This window comes from Siphateles boraxobius, unplaced genomic scaffold (assembly GCF_051911475.1).
Source record: "Siphateles boraxobius isolate OS27281-9 unplaced genomic scaffold, OSU_SipBor_1 23, whole genome shotgun sequence".
Taxonomy (NCBI): domain Eukaryota; kingdom Metazoa; phylum Chordata; class Actinopteri; order Cypriniformes; family Leuciscidae; genus Siphateles; species Siphateles boraxobius.
This window is the reverse complement of record NW_027508844.1, coordinates 1,571,025-1,590,376: the sequence shown is the minus strand read 5'-3', so window position 1 is coordinate 1,590,376 and position 19,352 is coordinate 1,571,025. Positions and strand designations below refer to the sequence as shown.

The window sequence follows — 19,352 nt, the reverse complement described above, 5'->3', positions numbered from 1 at the left end:
AAACTGATTAAAAAACGTTGATTCCACTTCATTGATAGTAGCTGTAGGCTTATGTTGAACTTTATACTTGTTCAAACAGACGCTGTATGAAGCAGTACATAAAGTATTGAATGAAAATGTCTCTGAAACATCTGTGTATTTTGCAAATATTGCATTTATTCACTTCAGGTGTGGTAAAGTATGCACCAGAAAGTGTCCGACTTCACGTCTCCGTTTGCAGCTCCTCCCCGCCTGCACGCGGCAACTCTCGCCGATCAGTTACATCAGATGTCGAACACACCTAATGTCTCTGTCACTGTCATCGTCACTGTCATGTGTTAGTCCCTGTCTGCACTACAGTTCCCAGCATCCTCCTTGGCCCACACCTGCACCTCCTTCACCATTACTCGCACCTGCCAGCAATCATCCTCACCACTCACCGTCTTCAGCTGTTGTCCTCTTTATTCCTCTGTGTATTTAAGTTCCGCTCATGTCAATGTGCAGTGTTGGTTATTGTTTGTGGTTAATGCACATTTTTGTGCCTTGCATGCTGTTTCGTATTGTTGGCTTTTGTAAGTTCCTGTTAAATAAACTTTGATATCTTTATCTTTGTCTTCAGTGGATTCCGAACGTTACAGATGTGTTCTTACTTCCTGTTTTAATTGTTGCTCTATGTACAGCTGTGGCCAGAAGATTAGGCAGTGACAAATTCTGTGCAAAGAAATCACTGCAAAATGAAGTTTGCTGCTTGGATGCACATTGCTTCTAGATTATTGTGCAGAGGGATCAGATACATTTTATAGAACAGCAAAAAGCTTCACTTTATCACAAAAACCCCAAAATATGTTGTTGTTTTTTTGGCCCTGGCATCTAAAATAATTTCACTAATCATATCAATAGCTCATGAGAAAATGTGAACGAATCACTCTATCATTCTGATTGAATTAACAGAACAATCTTATTGTATTAAAGGAAGGAAAGAAGTGCTTCCAATCATTGTGTTCTTGTGTTAGCAATGGTTGCCTCCAAAAAAAGACTTGCAGCCATCATCACTTTGCATTAACATTGCCTCACATGCAAGAAAATTGCTGCAAAGAATATTGCGCTTAAAATAACCATTTACCGCAGCATCGAGAACTTCAAGGAGAGAGGTTTGACTGTAGTGAAGAATGTTTCAGGATGTCCCAGAGTGTCCAGAATGAGTAAATGGCTACAGAATCGTGTCACCACCAGTGCAGAGCTTGTTCAGTATTGTCAGCAGGTGGCTGTGATGCATCTTTATGCATATTGAGGCCAAGTCTTCTGGATAATGGCCTGGTGTCAAGAAGAGCAGCAAAGAAGCCACTTCTCTCCATGACAAACATCAAGAGCATACTGAAATTCTGCAGGAGGTACAAGGATTGGACAGCTGAAGACTAGTGCAAAGTTATTTTCTCAGATGAAGCTCACTTCCCACTATTTGGGACATCAGGAAAATAGATTGTCTGGAGAAGAAAAGGTGAACGCTACCATGAGTCCCGTGTCGTTCCAACAGCGAAACATCCTGAGGCCATTCATGTTCTGTCCTCTCACATCTCTGGGAGTGGGCGCTCTCACAATTCTGCCCAAAAATGCTGCTTAATTAAGAATGGTATCAAAAGGTCCTGCAAGAGAAACTTCTCCCAATGACTCAGGAGCAATTTGGTGATGATCCGTGCATTTTCCAGCATGATGGAGCAACATGTCACAAGGCAAAAGTGACAACGAAGTCGCTCAGAGATCCTTGCAACTCTCTGGATCTTCATCCCATATGTTACGTCCAAGGACATATTGTTTTTCTCTTGTGCATATGTTAAGGTTAATTGCTATGTATTTTTGTGTATGCCCGCTTGTTGTCCCGCCGTGATTTGTCCACGAGAGGCCATAGTTTGTTCCTCTTTTCTCTATCTGTCGGGGACAGATCCTCAGACAACTTTAAGTTGTTATTCCTGAGAAAAGGAGAGTCCTTCGCAGCCCGCCAAATGGCATCACGGTAGAAGTGCGCGGTAAACTGAAAGATGATCCCTCAAGGTTTGTAGTTGCTCCCTTGTTTACACCCAAGTCGATGTACAGAATTGACAGTGTGTTGAAGTTTGTCCTATGCTTCTGGTAAAAGCTGCTGACAGACCTGGATAACCCTCTCCCGAACATCCTCCCTCTCCTTTTTTAGGGATCCCATAGATTCTCAGATTCCAACGACGTGTGTATCCTTTGAGATGAGATAAACGTTGTTCATGCTCAGATGATTTCACCTCAATCTTCTTCACTTGTTTCTGTATAACACCGAGCTGGATTTTAACATCATTAACTTCGGCACATACAAACTCAACAGCTGTCTTCACGTCGGCTATCTGTTTGGGGTTTTCGTTAGCGGTCTCTTTCATACTCGCGATCGCTCTTGCATTCTCCGCCACCATTCTTTCCAGGGCATCAGATCGACTATTAATTGGGAACGAGAGTTCTCTTTAGAGAGGTTCTCTCGTATTGCGTAAGTTAGCTTACGCTACGGGAAAGATTAATCTTTTCGAGATATTGAAGCCAAAAAATTATCCTTAATTTTTTAATCCATTGTCAACGCAGGGCAGCAGCTAGCAGACCTAGAGCAGGCAGTCAGTCAATTTCCTTTCTAGGAATAGAACTGGACTCTGTGGCCATGACGGCTCGTTTATTGGCACAGCGCACTTTCCAGAAGGGCAGCATCATCCCTCTGAAGACATTCCAGAGGATCCTGGGCTGTATGGCCTCAGCTGCAGCAGTGCTTCAGCTGGGCTTACTGCGCATGCGTCCGCTCCAACGCTGGCTCAATGCTCGTGTGTCTCGCCGAGCTTGGGCTGCTGGCTGCGAACAAATCAGAGTGACTCAGACCTGTATTACGGCTCTGCAGCCCTGGTTAACAGCCGACTGGTATCAGCGGGGTGTGATGATGGGAGCGGTTTCGTACCGAAAGGTCATCTCGACAGATGCGTCCAACTCAGGTTGGGGTGCGCTCCTCGAGGGCAGACCGGTCTTTGGCCCAAGTCTGGGCCAGCCGCCCTCTGTATGCCTTCCCTCCGATCTCTCTGCTACCGCAGGTAATCAAGATAATCAGGGAAACGCGCCACTCGGTGCTCCTCATAGCCCCGCGCTGGGAGAATCAGATTTGGTTCCCGGAGCTGACGCGGCTGTCACTAACAGCCCCCTGGCCGATTCTGGTGAGAACGGATCTCCTCTCGCCAGCTCGCGGCTTGATCTGGCATCCCCATCCAGAGCGCTGGTCTCTGCAAGCATAGGTGATCAACGGGTACCCGCTGCCATGCCAGAAGGAGTGATGAACACGATCACGCAGTCTAGAGATCCCTCTACTAGAAAGCTTTACGCGTCTAAATGGTCTGTGGTCTCCAAATGGTGCACCGACAAAAACCTGGACCCACGGACGTGTGGGGTCTCGTGGCTGCTCAGTTTCCTACAAGAGCTGTTGGATAAGGGGAGGTCCCCATCCACACTCAAAGTCTATGTGGCGGCCGTTGCAGCGTACGCTGAGTCGACACGCGGACGGTCACTAGGAAAAAAACGAGCTTGTCATCCGCTTCCTTAGAGGAGCCAGAAGGATGAACCCTCCGCACCCCCCGTCGGTTCCTATGTGGGATCTTTCGTTGGTCCTCGAGGCCCTGAAAGCTTACCCCTTTGAACCACTAGACTCCGTGGAGTTAAAGTACCTATCACTCAAAAACGTTTTTCTGACAGCCCTGTCATCAGTGAAACGTGTGGGGGACTTACACGCGCTGTCTGTCAGCGCCGCGTGTCTCGAGTTCGGGCCAAATGACTCAAAAGTCATCCTCAAACCTAGACACGGCTATGTTCCTAAAGTGATTGGCACTCCCTTCAGTGCGCAGGTCATTTCTCTATCGGCTCTGCCTTCATCTGATAACGGGAGCGACATTCAGTCCAGTCAGGGCGCTGAGGGTTTACACTGCGCGCTCCGCCCCTTTCAGGCTCTCGGAGCAGCTTTTCGTTTCGTTTGGTGGGCGCACCAAGGGTCTCGCTGCCTTGAAACAAAGCCTATCCAGATGGAATGTGTACGCTATAGCAGTCGCTTACACTTCGACAGGTCTGCAATGCCCCCTGGGCATCAGGGCTCATTCCACCAGAGGCATGGCCTCATCGTGGGCATGGTCAAGCAGAATTTCTATTCACAACATATGTGTCGCGGCGGGCTGGGCCTCCCCGTCCACCTTTGTCAGGTTTTATAACCTAGAAGTTCCCGCTCTGCAGGCAAAACTTCTGTCAGTTTAAGTGAGTGGTACGTTCTGTCCAGATATGTTCGTGTGCAGGCTACTCTCACGTATAATAGCTCTTCTGGTTGAGCTGCACTATTGGGTATATGCTATATGCTTATACAGACCGGCTACGCCGCTCTGTATTCCCTATGAGTGCTTATGTACAAGTGCTGGCCCACGTTGCTGGCCGCCTTATTTCCCACTTATCTGGGTTCCCCGGAAAACCCTGGGACACATTGTGGATGCTTGGCGCGCACGGCGTTGACAAAGGGTTCCCGTAGCGTAAGCTAACTTATGCAATACGAGAGTACCTCTCGTAAGAGAACGTACCGGTTACCTAACGTAACCCTCGGTTCTCTCTAGAAGAGGGAATGAGTCTTATGTAACATGCCGTGCTCACGCCACGAGCGTTTTCGCTTCAGTCGATGGAAACCAGGGAATCAGCCTACGAGCCCTGCTTATATACGCTAAGCCATGCCCATACTGGCGGGCTTTGAACCTGTGAAGGCGCGGGCACCCTTCACTGGACGTGACATCACGTCGGGCTCAGTGGTAGGCTGCTGCAGTTCCCGCAGGGCAGCCTATGAGCACGCTAGACAGCCTGCTCTAGGTCTGCTAGCTGCTGCACTGCGTTGACAATGGATACAAAATTAAGGATAATTTTTTGGCTTCAATATCTCGAAAAGATGAATCTCTCCCGTAGCGTAAGCTAACTTACACAATACTCGTTCCCTCTTTAAGAGAGAACCGAGGTTACGTTAGGTAACCGATACGTTCTTTGAGTTGTGAGAGGACATTAGCTGCATCAATGTTCTCAATCTTCCACTGTTTTATAACAGGAGACTTACATGACGTTTCGGGGAGAGGAGGGAAATCTACTTCAGCAGGCATAATATCGACACAATCCACCTCTGACTCGAAGTAATCATGCAAATTGTCACTCAAAAGTTTGTTTGAAACTTGCTGTTTTGTCGGTGTAGCTTTAGCAGGATTAACTTTGGCTTGGCTCATGTTCTTGTTCTTTCTTTTTTCAGATTTTCCCATTTTCAATCATTATATTCGTAGAAACAATATCCTATGCACCAAAAGAAAGATAGACGGTCTTTCTTACCGCACTACAAATCGAATTATTAGTTTGAATTTGCGAAGCTCCTCAAAGCACGTATAGTAAGAGCGCCATCTTGGCAGCCTCCCGTGGTGTTTTCTATCATGCACCGTGCACGTTTGCAATGACGTAAGGTGACGCAATCGCACCAGAGTTCGATAGAATCAAGTTGAGTGTGAAACCAGACCAACATTGCGGGGGGCGCAGGGAACAATCGCGCTCGGCTTCGGACCGCAGCAAACGAGCCCAGTGTAAAAGCCCCCTAGTCTCTCTCTTGGGTTGAAATAAAATAAATCATCAACATCTAAACCTCTGTTAATTCTCAAACAGAACTATAGATGTATGACAGAAATAAAGTCAGTCTGGTTAGTAATAAGTGAAGCTGGTAATACTGTTTGTGGAGTTGTTTAATCCTCCTCTGCTGAGATCTTCAGAGATTTAATGTTTGTTATCTTCAGTTGATCTAAGGCTGTGGCTGAAGTAGTTATTTTGTTTCTGCTCGTCGCTTCTCTTTTTTCTGTTCTTGTTGTTTCTCTAAATTGACATTGCCTAAATTCCCTTGAGTGACACTTGATGTTATTGGTTTTAATTAATCATGTTCCTTCTTGGGTTTTGTTATTAGTTATGTACATTTGGGGTTTGTATTACATTATATATTGTTTAATGGATATTAATGGCATTTTTTTGGAGTCATGTGTGTATCAACATGATTGTGTTTTGTATTTGTGTGTCACACTCTGCACCTTCTTTATATTAACATGTGCCTCAGCTTGTGTCAAATGGTGATGAACTTTGAATCATCATGTGTTTTTTTTTACAGCCTGCATTATTATGGTGGTTATCAGTATAATATTAAGATATAAAGCAGATTTTAATACTCTAGTGAAAGTGAATGATGACGTTTATCATTTAATGAAATATAAGGGTTGTCCTGTGGAAACTAAAGAGTTACTACTATATTCTTTTTGGTAAAGTACTGGGAACCACATATGATGTTTTTTTTAACCACACATTTAACCCTATGATGGTCTTCGGGGTCTATTGGACCCCAAATGACTTTTGCTCAAATTAAAAAAAATGTTCTCTTTGTCCAAATGGTTTGAAACTTTCTACGGCTCTCAACACTTTCTAGATCTACAACAAATTTTTTTTTTTTTTATGATATCTGTTTTTATGTTGGCGTGACAAAAATAGTCACACTCGTGGTCTTCGGGGTCTATTGGACCCCGCAATCAAAATAGACAAAATAACATCATCAAAATCAGAAACAACGTAGAACACATAGACAGAAATGACAGAAATAAAGTGGCACACTTCCAACAATGCAAAAAACATCCACAATCCAAAATTATCATGCTCACCACAGGCATACACACACACACAAACACACACATAAAGAGGAATACATTTATACAGGAATACATACAGACTATAAAAACTGTTCTCTTATCATTTGTAAAATAAAATAATCTAAAATGCAGAACCACCAGAAAAAATAAATTGGTAACACTTAGACGCATTGAAAATGTGCGTGCGCAAACACACAGACACACACACACACACACACACACACACACACACACACACACACACACACACACACACACACACACACACACACACACACACACACACACACACACACACACACACACACACACACACAGACAGACACACAAACACACACACACAGAAATACCTTTGTAAGGCTATAAAAAGTCTTATAATTTGTCAAATAAAATCATACAAAATGAAGAACCACCTCAAAAATAAATTGGTGACACTGTACACATAAAAATAAAAATAAAATGTACACACACACACACCCTGTGTTTGCTCCAACCCTGTCTGCAGGTTTGGCACTTCACTGTTGTGGTTGTTTTTGTGTGTGCTGTGTTTTTTCAGTACAAAAAATGCAAAATTTTGACAAAAATTATTTTATTTTTGTTATAATTGTGATTTTATAATATTTAGATATGAATCCAACTGAATCCAACTTTAGAAACTATATCTTTCAGTAATTCAAATAGCAAATAGCATATAATGGAGCTCTATAGCCATCTAGTGGTTAAAGTGATTTATTACAAATTTTAATCTGTATTTTCCAAAAAATGGGCAAAAATCTTACATTAAACCTTGTAAAATTATCCATGGTATCCCCAGGAATGAAAGTTAGAAATCTGGGTCTTTTATAAAGTTTATTTAACATAAAATGCTGTTTTTTTTGTAAAAATCCTATTTAATTAAATATTTATTTATTTATTTATAGAAATTTTTTAAAAATCATAAATTCTACAAAAACTGCACAAATGTTAGTAAAAACATTAATGAACCGAGTAAAATTATATTTGTTAAAAAAAAAATATTGTTCGGTTACAAAATTAAATGTTGTTGTCTGGGGTCCAATAGACCCCGAAGACCACGAGTGTGATTTTTTTTTGAAGACCATCAGAGAGTTAAGTCCTGCTGATGTTTTTTTGTTTTGTTTTTCGTCCAAAGTAAGGATTCTACCATATTTTTTTACGGTAAAATGCTGGCAACCAACCCTGACGTTTTTCTACCATAAATTTCACAGTTTTTTTTACATTGTGTTTTTTTTTTTTGCCCGTAAATTTAAGCCCCATAAAACATAAAAGGTTGCCACCATATTTTCTACGGTAAAATACTGGCAACCACAGCTGCCAGTTTTTTACAGTGTAAAAAAAAGAGCTTTTTGGCAGCAAAGCCACCAGATGGGTTTGGGGAAAACAGGAATAAACAGTACCCCATGTCCACGGTTAAATATACTGCTGGATCTTTAATCTTGAGGGCCTATTTTTTGCTGGAGGTCCTAGACATTGGTCAATTATAGGTCGAAGAGATTCTTTATGGAGGAACAGTCTCTGATCTTTTGTCAGTTGTTCTCCGAGCTATAGGAGGAAACTCAGAGCTGTTATCTTGGCACAAGGATGTTATATAAAATAAAAAGGTTTATTGGCAACAATTAAAAATTGCCAAAAATGATGGCCAACTTGTTTTGGAGAAAATCATTTACTTCATAGTGTGATTTCAATTATTTTCCTACAATGAACGGTTAGATTTTTAAATGAAAGATCAAAAGGATAAACAATGCAGATTTAAATTTACAGCCATATTTGATCATATTCACCAGGGGTGCCAATAATTCTGACCACAACTGTAGGTAGTGTAAGCAAGCCAGTTCATCATACATTATTTACCTGTGGGTGTGTTTTGTGTAGCAGTGTGGTTGTGCAAGCCCTGATCCAAGGTTTCAAAAAAATACAGCCTTTTTTTCTTAGTTTTACCAGTTGTGTGCATTTATGTTTCATAGACGTGTTTGTGTTTGGATTGTGTTGTGACTAAGTGTGGATTGGCACAAGAGCAAGATGACCAAGACGAGCAAGAGAAGACCACTTACACCAGACCCTGGCATGTCAATGTTTGCTGGGTTAGTAAATTTATATCAAGAGTTTAATGATTTAATAAAACTTGAGATAAAGACTTCTATAAAAGCACTGCTTTCAGATGGTAGATCATATTTTACTTTTTTTGTCATCCAGAGAGCTGAAAAATGCAAAGGGAGTCTAGTGACTAAGAGCATGGTATTGACAGATGCACACTGCTTGTCTAGTGACTAAGAGCATGGTATTGACAGCTGCACACTGCTTTATAAAGGTGAATACAGATGAATCTGTATCATTTGCCAGTGCTGATGACATAACAGTTCACCATGGTAAGAATTGTTGCTTTAGTCAACAATGTTATGGAATAATTCAAGGTGACTCATGCTACTCAGAGAGTATCTCTTATAAGTCCGCTAAAAAATCAAAGCCAAATCGAAGAAAGTTTAAATAAAAAAAATATATATATAATTGTGAATTTATGTTGATTGTATCCTGTCATGCACAGACGCTAAACTACATTGATTATACTTTTTTATACAAACTATACTTTGCTTCAATTCTCTTACAAAGGTATTGGTGAAGTTAAAGCTATGGAGTTGATTCTTCATCCACTGTTTAATTTGAGAGGCCTTAAGGACAAAAATGTAAAGGAGTTTTATGATTACGACATTGCTCTGGTTAGGATGAGAGAAAACATTACGATATCTTTGATGGCAAGGTAAGATTCAACTACCCATTCCTTGGATATATATTTAGATGCTTGCAAACCTATTCTGCAGTCAAAAAAATGATGTATTGGCTTTACTAAACTTTTTTATGTAAAAAGGTTCCACCGGTTCCACATTACTGGGTTTCGTTAAACAAACATAATTTGTTCATGTAACTTATAGTTGCTCTACAATGGCAGTGCTGCGATAATCCATAAGGTAAACTTAACTCAGAATTTGGCTTCTGTATGAGTTCAGTGATTCAGGTCAAATGATTGTGATATAATGATTATGTTAAAACACAACCAACATCTACAGATCACATTTTCTATTTGATTATCTGGCTATTGTAACTCAGATACAGCAGCCAGACAAAATATAAAGTTAATAATGTGGGGGTCAAGAGCCCAACTAAAACAAACACTGATAACCATATTGGTGACCTGAAATTCCGGTTTTCTCCTTCAGTGATTCTGCTTGTTAACATCAGGTGTCTTCAATAATGCTCAATCATCAATCAATTATTCACTTAATTATCTCATTAACTTTAACACTGCTCCAGTGTTCATTTAACACCCAGCTCAGAGTTTAATTGGGCTGCTTAAAATGACTTTCATGATGTTGAAGTTATTCGTTAAACAAAGTATGTTTGTTTAACAAAACCCAGTTATGTGGAACCGGTGGAACCTTTTTACATAAAAAAGTTTAGTAAAGCCAACACATCATTTTTTTGAGTGTTTTGTTTTTATCTTAAATGTTTGCTATAAGTAAATAAATAAGGCTTATAAACAGCTGTTGAGATGGTATTCTCAGTTGAAACGGAGTAAAGTCTTGGACCAAAAACAGTATTCCATATGTCATGGCTTAACAAGCAGACTTCCTTGGAGTTCTGTATGGCCAATTAATGCTTTACATCTTATAACTTTCTACACAGGCCCATTTATTTACCTTGTACCAAATCATCAAACCGGGCTCTCAGAATGGATCTAGACTCCACGTGTGACGAGCACAGTGAGTATTTATAAAATTCAATTAATATATTTCTATGAAGATTTATAGTGAATAACATCAAAGTTCAAAACATACTCAAACTCATAATCCTTAGCTAAAAGATTAAAAAAAATATTCTATGATGAAATGATTATATGTGTGCATGACCAAAGAGATCTCTGCTCCACCTGGAAGAGACTCCGGCTCACTTCATCAGACAGGGAACTCGTCGATCAGACACCCACATTCATAGTGGTGCAAAAGTGAGTGCTGTCCTTACAAAATTAGAACACTTTAATATGTGTTGTGCCTTTATTAGATAATACAGTGTATATGAGTCAGAAAACAACAGGGAGTTGTTCTCACTGGCCATTCAATAAGTACACTTTGCTAGTACTAGGTTAGACATGTTTTTTCCTTCAGAACTTAATCCTTTGTTGCATAGATTCAACAAGATGCTGGAAACATTCCTCAGAGATTTTGGTCCATATTGACATGATTGCATCACACAGTTGCTGATTTGTCAACTGCATATCCAAGATGCTAATCTTCCGTTTCAGCACATGCCAAAAGGGCTCTTTCGGATTGAGATCTGGTGACTTTGGGGGCCATTCGAGTTTAGTGAACTCATTTTCGTGTTCAAGAAACCAGTTTCCCTCACACCACAGCCTAAACCATTGATACAAGGCAGGATGAATCTATGCTTTCAAGTTTTTGCAGGAGACCCATCTAAATGTTGCAGGAGAAATTGAGACTAGCAGACCAGGCAACGTTTTTCCAATCTTCTATTCTTAGGTTTTATTGAGCTGATGTGAATTGCAGCCTCAGTTTCCTGTTTTTGGTGTTAAGGGAAAATGTAACAAAGAGATGAGAGAGACCATGGGGAACTTCTCATGTCCAGCCCCAGCTCAAGAAAGAATATTGCCAACCAAAGGTAAAACTGAAGCGTAATTCATTAAAACAGGGAAAAAGGGAATAAAAGCTTCAGGAGGGAGCAAAAATAATAAACAAAACTATCCTAACTAAATTTTAATCTTCTTAATTACCTATAACAAAAATAAAGTGAAAAGAAAAACAGTAAAACTTCAGGTGTCTACAATCAGCACCTGAAGAGAAAATAAAGCGGGAAAACACAAAAGCAACAGTCAGAATTCAGTGATTTTGAAAATTCTGTAAACTATTTTGAGTTTCAAAATGCTAGAAAAGATGACTTGAGAGATAGTTATGAGAGCGTTAAAAAGCATTGTTGGACCAAAAGTGGACTGGTCAAAGATAACTAGTTGTGTACAGAAGAAGAATGAAACTGTTAGTCAGTACACAGAAATATTTTGTCAGTCAGCTGCTGCATACAGTGGTATAGCGGACACTTCAGAGAAGGTGTTAAATGATAATGGCCCCTTAGCTCGCACATGGTGTGATGGTCTTTTGTCAGAGCATAGAAATGCATTGCATTTCTTAAATGTCACATGGGTCACTAGAACCCTGCAAAACAACTTGGACAGTTTAGTTACTTGGGAAAGAAACTCTGATGTCAAGGCAAGAGTGAAAATTGCAGCAGCATCCTTTAAGGTCAACGCAGAGAAGCAACAGAAACGCAAATGTCCTAAGAGAGAGGGCAGCAGTTGTTATTATTGTGGTAAACATGGACATTGGGGAAAAGAGTGTAGAAAAAACAAAAAGAATGTTAGAGAAACTAACAATGTAACTCAGCTTCTGCTCAGCCTGCTGGCTCCTCTGAAGCAGCCACTCCCCTCGTCATTAAGCTCGTTGGGCGGCTGTTTTAGTTGTTAACCAGTTGGGCTGTGAGTGCTTAATTTCCCTACTAACTTACAACAGAGATAAAAGACTTCTGTTTTTGTTTAATAGAACAAAAGGAAAGTAACTATCTCAGTTTCTCCTTTGGGGGACACTGGTTAAAGTAGACTCACAGCCTTAAATGTTATTTTACAGCACAGGCCTTTCATCATTAATAGTGTTAGGTCAGACTGTAAACGTAAAAAAAGCCATCATGCACTGTCCACAATAATGCCGAATATTGTCTTACAGCTTGCACCTGTCACGAATCCGTCCTCATGTACGATGTCTGCTATGACTGAAGTTTTGTTAGAGGATGAAGGAGAAATTACTACAGACGAGCAGGTTATGCAGTAACGTCCATCACGGAAGTGTTAGCTTCAGGACGTCTTCCAGATCATTTTTCAGCTCAAGCTGCAGAACTAGTAGCCCCAACAAGAGCATGCACGCTAGCTTCAGGATCAGTTGCTAATATCTACACAGATTCCAGATATGCTTTTGGGGTAATTCATGATTTTGGTGTCATTTGGCAAACCAGACAGTTTCTAACTTCTGCTGGATCCCCCATTAAGCATGCTGAATTAGTGAAAGATCTAATGTTTTCCATGAAACTTCCAAAGAAATTAGCAGTGATCAAAGTGAAAGCACATCTCACAACTAATACTACGGAAGCTAAAGATAATTATCTTGCTGATATGGCAGCTAAACAGGCTTGTTTCTATGCAACTGTACAAATTTGTTCAGGTAGTGCAGCACAGAAGAAAATTATGCCTCCTGAATCAATAATTGATCTGTACAAAAACGTTTCCTCCATTAGAACCAAAGTGGCATGGGCCACATCAAGTGATGTTGATTACAGCAGCTGCAGTATTGTGTCAGGGAAGGAAAACCTGGACTCATTGTACACACTGTAAGGTTGTTCCCCCACCTACAGGGATAGGTTAGGACACGGAACCAGTGAGGAGCCCCGGGAAGTACCCAACGCAACAGGCTTCGGGGGTTAACCCTGGGGTGAAGACTTCCCTCATAGGCCCTATCCTAGTCCATCCTTACCTCACTGTTCCTTAGGTGTCAAAGGTTTAAGAAATAGGGAAAGAGGAAACAACAAAAGCTGACTCAGAAAAGTTTACAACCCTAGTGTTTGAACAAATACTGCTCCACTGTCTAGGAGACTCAGAAAAAGTTCACAATCCTAGTGTTTGAACAAATACTGCTCTACTGTCTTTTGTTTTTTCTTTCTTACTCTGTGCAGACACCACTGATGACTGTCCCGAGACCCATACGCATCAACCTCCTCACCTGCGTATGAAGCCACAACCTCCAGAAAACAACTAGACCCACTGCCGAACCTACTATCACGAAAGAAAAAAAAATACACAACGCAGAGACTCACATACGAAACCTTCAATCATCCATCGACATGATCAAGATTGTCCTACTACTACACATCATGAAGATCGCACAAAGTCCGGACTCCAGAAACAACATATTCTTAGAGCTGATGAATATGTCACAAATGCCTTGTTTGCGGGAAAGAAAGTGTGCATGTCACATCTGAAGATGACTGCATTCCAGGACTCACTTGTGCGCAAACATGGTGGGCCAACAAGACATTCTTGATCTTTCAGCAAATTACACCAGATGACTGAAGATTATTACCCGTAGGGACGTCACGGACCCTAAAATTGCATGTTTGTTTAAGTGTTTAAATTTGTATTTTGTGAGAGTTATTTAGAACTCTCAAAGGGGGAAATGTAGGATTACAAATTTTATTTAAATGTTTAATTTAGATTTCCAATACAATAGTATTTTATATTGAGAAAGTTTATAAATGATGAGACCAGGAAATATCTGCAAACGGTAGGGGTTCCCAGCAGGATATTCCTGACTGTCCCATCTCAGTGCGAGAAGGCTAGGCTTTTCCTGTTCTCATTGTTTTACCGGGTGAAGAGTCATGCTGAGCAAGTTTGAACACCTGCTATTTTATTACTGAGACCATTTGTCTTGGAGTTCTTATCTCAGTGCGAGAAGTCCTGCACCGTTCTGTTCTCATGTTTCAGCTCATTTACATGCTTTGTTCCTCACAATGTAATCCCTCCCCCTTGAAATGTATATAAACTACAATGTAAAGTTCCACCGTCTCCTGGTCTGAGCTTCTAACTTTTCTACAAAGAAAAAGATCACTACAGTGCCTGGTAGGTCAGGTCAATAAGTTCATGCAATTTTTTTAAGTGCCAGGTCCAAACAAAGAGAGTTTCAGTTCATCTGCACCTGCCAGCTGCTAATGTATTGCGAAAATTCTTGCTGACCGCACAACCGGGCTTCCAGTCTACGTTCAAAGGCCTGCGTTGGTGGTATTGTGGTGAGCATAGCTGCCTTCCAAGCAGGTGATCGGGTTCGATTCCCGGCCAACGCATCACATTTGTAAATTAAAGACCTTGATTATGAGCATTCTTGTTATGGGTTCGATTCCTGTTAAGGTCTTTTGGCAGCAGTAAAGGACTGGATCTCCCCGTCGGGGAATCGAAACCCAGTCTCCGCGTGACAGGCGGAGATACTTGCCACTATACTAACAAGGAGTTGCAGAGACAGGTAGTTGTAACCGATCAGCGCGGCTTCCAGGAACGGCTTCATGCGTCATTTTAGCTCAACGCTTCACATAAGCCAGTGATTGCAAAAAATAATCTAATACCGTTTAAATATGAAGTGTCTGTATAAAACGTGTTACATTATTAAATTAGAGACCTTGTTTTTTAATATGGTGCCTGGTAGGTCAGGTCAATAAGTTCATGCAATTTTTTTAAGTGCCAGGTCAAAACAAAGAGAGTTTCAGTTCATCTCCACCTGCCAGCTGCTAATGTATTGCGAAAATTCTTGCTGATCGCACAACACGGCTTCCAGCCTACATCCAATAGTCTTGCGTTGGTGGTATAGTGGTGAGCATAGCTGCCTTCCAAGCAGTTGACCCGGGTTCGATTCCCGGCCAACGCATCACATTTGTAAATTAAAGACCTTGATTACGAGCATTCTTGCTATGGGTTTGATTCCTGGGTCTGTCCATTCTGGCTGTATGGGTTCGATTCCCGGCCAACGCATTGCATTTTTCTCAAGCTGTCTTTAAAACAGTCGTCCGGGCCCCTTGCCAACTTCCCTGTAACTTGTTTGCTGGAGCAAAACTTTTGTTAAGGTCTTTTGGCAGCAGTAAAGGACGGAATCTCCCCGTCGGGGAATCGAACCCCAGTCTCCGCGTGACAGGCGGAGATACTTTCCACTATACTAGCAAGGAGTTGCAGAGACAGGTAGTTGTATCCGATCAGCACGGCTTGCAGGAACGGCGTCATGCGTCATTTTAGCTCAACGCTTCACAGAAGCCAGTGAATGCAAAAAATAATCTAATACCGTTTAAATATGAAGTGTCTGTATAAAACGTGTTACATTATTAAATTAGAGACCTTGTTTTTTAATATGGTGCCTGGTAGGTCAGGTCAATAAGTTCATGCAATTTTTTTAAGTGCCAGGTCCAAACAAAGAGAGTTTCAGTTCATCTGCACCTGCCAGCTGCTAAAGTATTGCAAAAATTATTGCTGACCGCAGAACAGGGCTTCCAGTCTACATCCAACAGTCTTGCGTTGGTCGTATAGTGGTGAGCATAGCTGCCTTCCAAGCAGTTGACCTTGGTTCGATTCCCGGCCAACGCATCACATTTGTAAATTAAAGACCTTGATTACGAGCATTCTTGCTATGGGTTCGATTCCTGGGTCTGTCCATTCTTGCTGTATGCGTTCGATTCCCGGCCAACGCATTGCATTTTTCTCAAGCTGTCTTTAAAACAGTCGTCCGAGGCCCCTTGCCAACTTCTCCTGCAACTTGTTTGCTGAAGCAAAACATTTGTCAAGGTCTTTTGGCAGCAGTAAAGGACTGGATCTCCCCGTCGGGGAATCGAACCCCAGTCTCCGTGTGATAGGCGGAGATACTTTCCACTATACTAACAAGGAGTTGCAGAGACAGGTAGTTGTATCCGATCAGCGCGGCTTCCAGGAACAGCGTCATGCGTCATTTTAGCTCAACGCTTCACAGAAGCCAGTGAATGCAAAAAATAATCTAATACCGTTTAAATATGAAGTGTCTGTATAAAAAGTGTTACATTATTAAATTAGAGACCCTTTTTTTAATATGGTGCCTGGTAGGTCAGGTCAATAAGTTCATGCAATTTTTTTAAGTGCCAGGTCCAAACAAAGAGAGTTTCAGTTCATCTGCACCTGCCAGCTGCTAAAGTATTGCGAAAATTATTGCTGACCGCAGAACAGGGCTTCCAGTCTACATCCAACAGTCTTGCGTTGGTGGTATAGTGGTGAGCATAGCTTCCTTCCAAGCAGTTTACCCGGGTTCGATTCCCGGCCAACGCATCACATTTGTAAATTAAAGACCTTGATTACGAGCATTCTTGCTATGGGTTCGATTCCTGGGGCAGTCCATTCTTGCTGTGTGCGTTCGATTCCCGGCCAACGCATTGCATTTTTCTCAAGCTGTCTTTAAAACAGTTGTGAGAGGCCCCTTGCCAACTTCTCCTGTAACTTGTTTGCTGGAGCAAAACATTTGTTAAGGTCTTTTGGCAGCAGTAAAGGACTGGATCTCCCCGTCGGGGAATCGAACCCCGGTCTTCCGCGTGACAGGAGGAGATACTTTCCACTATACTAACGAGGAGTTGCAGAGACAGGTAGTTGTCCCCGATAGGCGGCACTTCCTGGAACGGCTTCATGCGTCATTGTAGCTCAACGCTTCACAGAAGCCAGTGAATCCAAAAAATAATCTAATACTGTTTAAATATGAAGTGTCTGTATAAAACGTGTTACATTATTAAATTAGAGACCCTTTTTTTTAATATGGTGCCTGGTAGGTCAGGTCAATAAGTTCATGCAATTTTTTTACCACCACTATACCACCTCGCGTAGGTGGTATAGTGGTGAGCATAGCTGCCTTCCAAGCAGTTGACCCGCGTTCGATTCCCGGCCAACGCATCACATTTGTAAATTAAAGACCTTGATTACAAGCATTCTTGCTATGGGTTCGATTCCTGGGTCTGTCCATTCTGGCTGTATGGGTTCGATTCCCGGCCAACGCATTGCATTTTTCTCAAGCTGTCTTTAAAACAGTCGTCCGGGCCCCTTGCCAACTTCCCTGTAACTTGTTTTCTGGAGCAAAACTTTTGTTAAGGTCTTTTGGCAGCAGTAAAGGACTGAATCTCCCCGTCGGGGAATCGAACCCCAGTCTCCGCGCGACAGGCGGAGATACTTTCCACTATACTAGCAAGGAGTTGCAGAGACAGGTAGTTGTATCCGATCAGTGCGGCTTGCAGGAACGGCGTCATGCGTCATTTTAGCTCAACGCTTCACAGAAGCCAGTGAATGCTAATGTATTGCGAAAATTCTTGCTGACCGCACAAGAGGGCTTCCAGCCTACATCCAACAGTCTTGCGTTGGTGGTATAGTGGTGAGCATAGCTGCCTTCCAAGCAGTTGACCCGGGTTCGATTCCCGGCCAATGCATCACATTTGTAAATTACAGACCTTCATTACGAGCATTCTTGCTATGGGTTCGATTCCTGGGTCTGTCCATTCTGGCTGTATGGGTTCGATTCCCGGCCAACGCATTGCATTTTTCTCAAGCTGTCTTTAAAACAGTCGTCCGGGCCCCTTGCCAACTTCCCTGTAACTTGTTTGCTGGAGCAAAACTTTTGTTAAGGTCTTTTGGCAGCAGTAAAGGACTGAATCTCCCCGTCGGGGAATCGAACCCCAGTCTCCGCGTGACAGGCGAAGATGCTTTTCACTATACTAGCAAGGAGTTGCAGAGACAGGTAGTTTTATCCGATCAGCGCGGCTTGCAGGAACGGCGTCATGCGTCATTTTAGCTCAACGCTTCACAGAAGCCAGTGAATGCAAAAATAATCTAATACCGTTTAAATATGAAGTGTCTGTATAAAACGTGTTACATTATTAAATTAGAGACCTTGTTTTTTAATATGGTGCCTGGTAGGTCAGGTCAATAAGTTCATGCAATTTTTTTAAGTGCCAGGTCCAAACAAAGAGAGTTTCAGTTCATCTGCACCTGCCAGCTGCTAAAGTATTGCAAAAATTATTGCTGACCGCAGAAGAGGGCTTCCAGTCTACATCTAACAGTCTTGCGTTGGTGGTATAGTGGGGAGCATAGCTGCCTTCCAAGCAGTTGACCGGGGTTCGATTCCCGGCCAACGCATCACATTTGTAAATTAAAGACCTTGATTACGAGCATTCTTGCTATGGGTTCGATTCCTGGGTCTGTCCATTCTTGCTGTATGCGTTCGATTCCCGGCCAACGCATTGCATTTTTCTCAAGCTGTCTTTAAAACAGTCGTCCGAGGCCCTCTTGCCAACTTCTCCTGCAACTTGTTTGCTGGAGCAAAACATTTGTTAAGGTCTTTTGGCAGCAGTAAAGGACTGGATCTCCCCGTCGGGGAATCGAACCCCAGTCTCCGCGTGACAGGCGGAGATACTTTCCTCTATACTAACAAGGAGTTGCAGAGACAGGTAGTTGTATCCGATCAGCGCGGCTTCCAGGAACAGCGTCATGCGTCATTTTAGCTCAACGCTTCACAGAAGCCAGTGAATCCAAAAAATAATCTAATACCGTTTAAATATGAAGTGTCTGTATAAAAAGTGTTACATTATTGAATTAGAGACCCTTTTTTTTAATATGGTGCCTGGTAGGTCAGGTCAATAAGTTCATGCAATTTTTTTAAGTGCCAGGTCCAAACAAAGAGAGTTTCAGTTCATCTGCACCTGCCAGCTGCTAATGTATTGCGAAAATTCTTGCTGACCGCACAACCGGGCTTCCAGTCTACGTTCAAAGGCCTGCGTTGGTGGTATAGTGGTGAGCATAGCTGCCTTCCAAGCAGGTGACCGGGTTCGATTCCCGGCCAACGCATCACATTTGTAAATTAAAGACCTTGATTACGAGCATTCTTGCTATGGGTTCGATTCCTGGGTCTGTCCATTCTTGCTGTATGGGTTCGATTCCCGGCCAACGCATTGCATTTTTCTCAAGCTGTCTTTAAAACAGTCGTC

General features: G+C 42.1%; 2 non-coding genes across 2 annotated transcripts; both read left to right on the top strand.

Moving 5' to 3' along the window:
* Positions 1-15,172: 15,172 nt before the first annotated feature.
* Positions 15,173-15,244, top strand: trnag-ucc (transfer RNA glycine (anticodon UCC)). The gene has a single exon. It is a non-coding gene; the product is annotated as a tRNA-Gly (tRNA).
* Positions 15,245-17,726: 2,482 nt separating this feature from the next.
* Positions 17,727-17,798, top strand: trnag-ucc (transfer RNA glycine (anticodon UCC)). The gene has a single exon. It is a non-coding gene; the product is annotated as a tRNA-Gly (tRNA).
* The last annotated feature ends 1,554 nt before the right edge of the window (positions 17,799-19,352 follow it).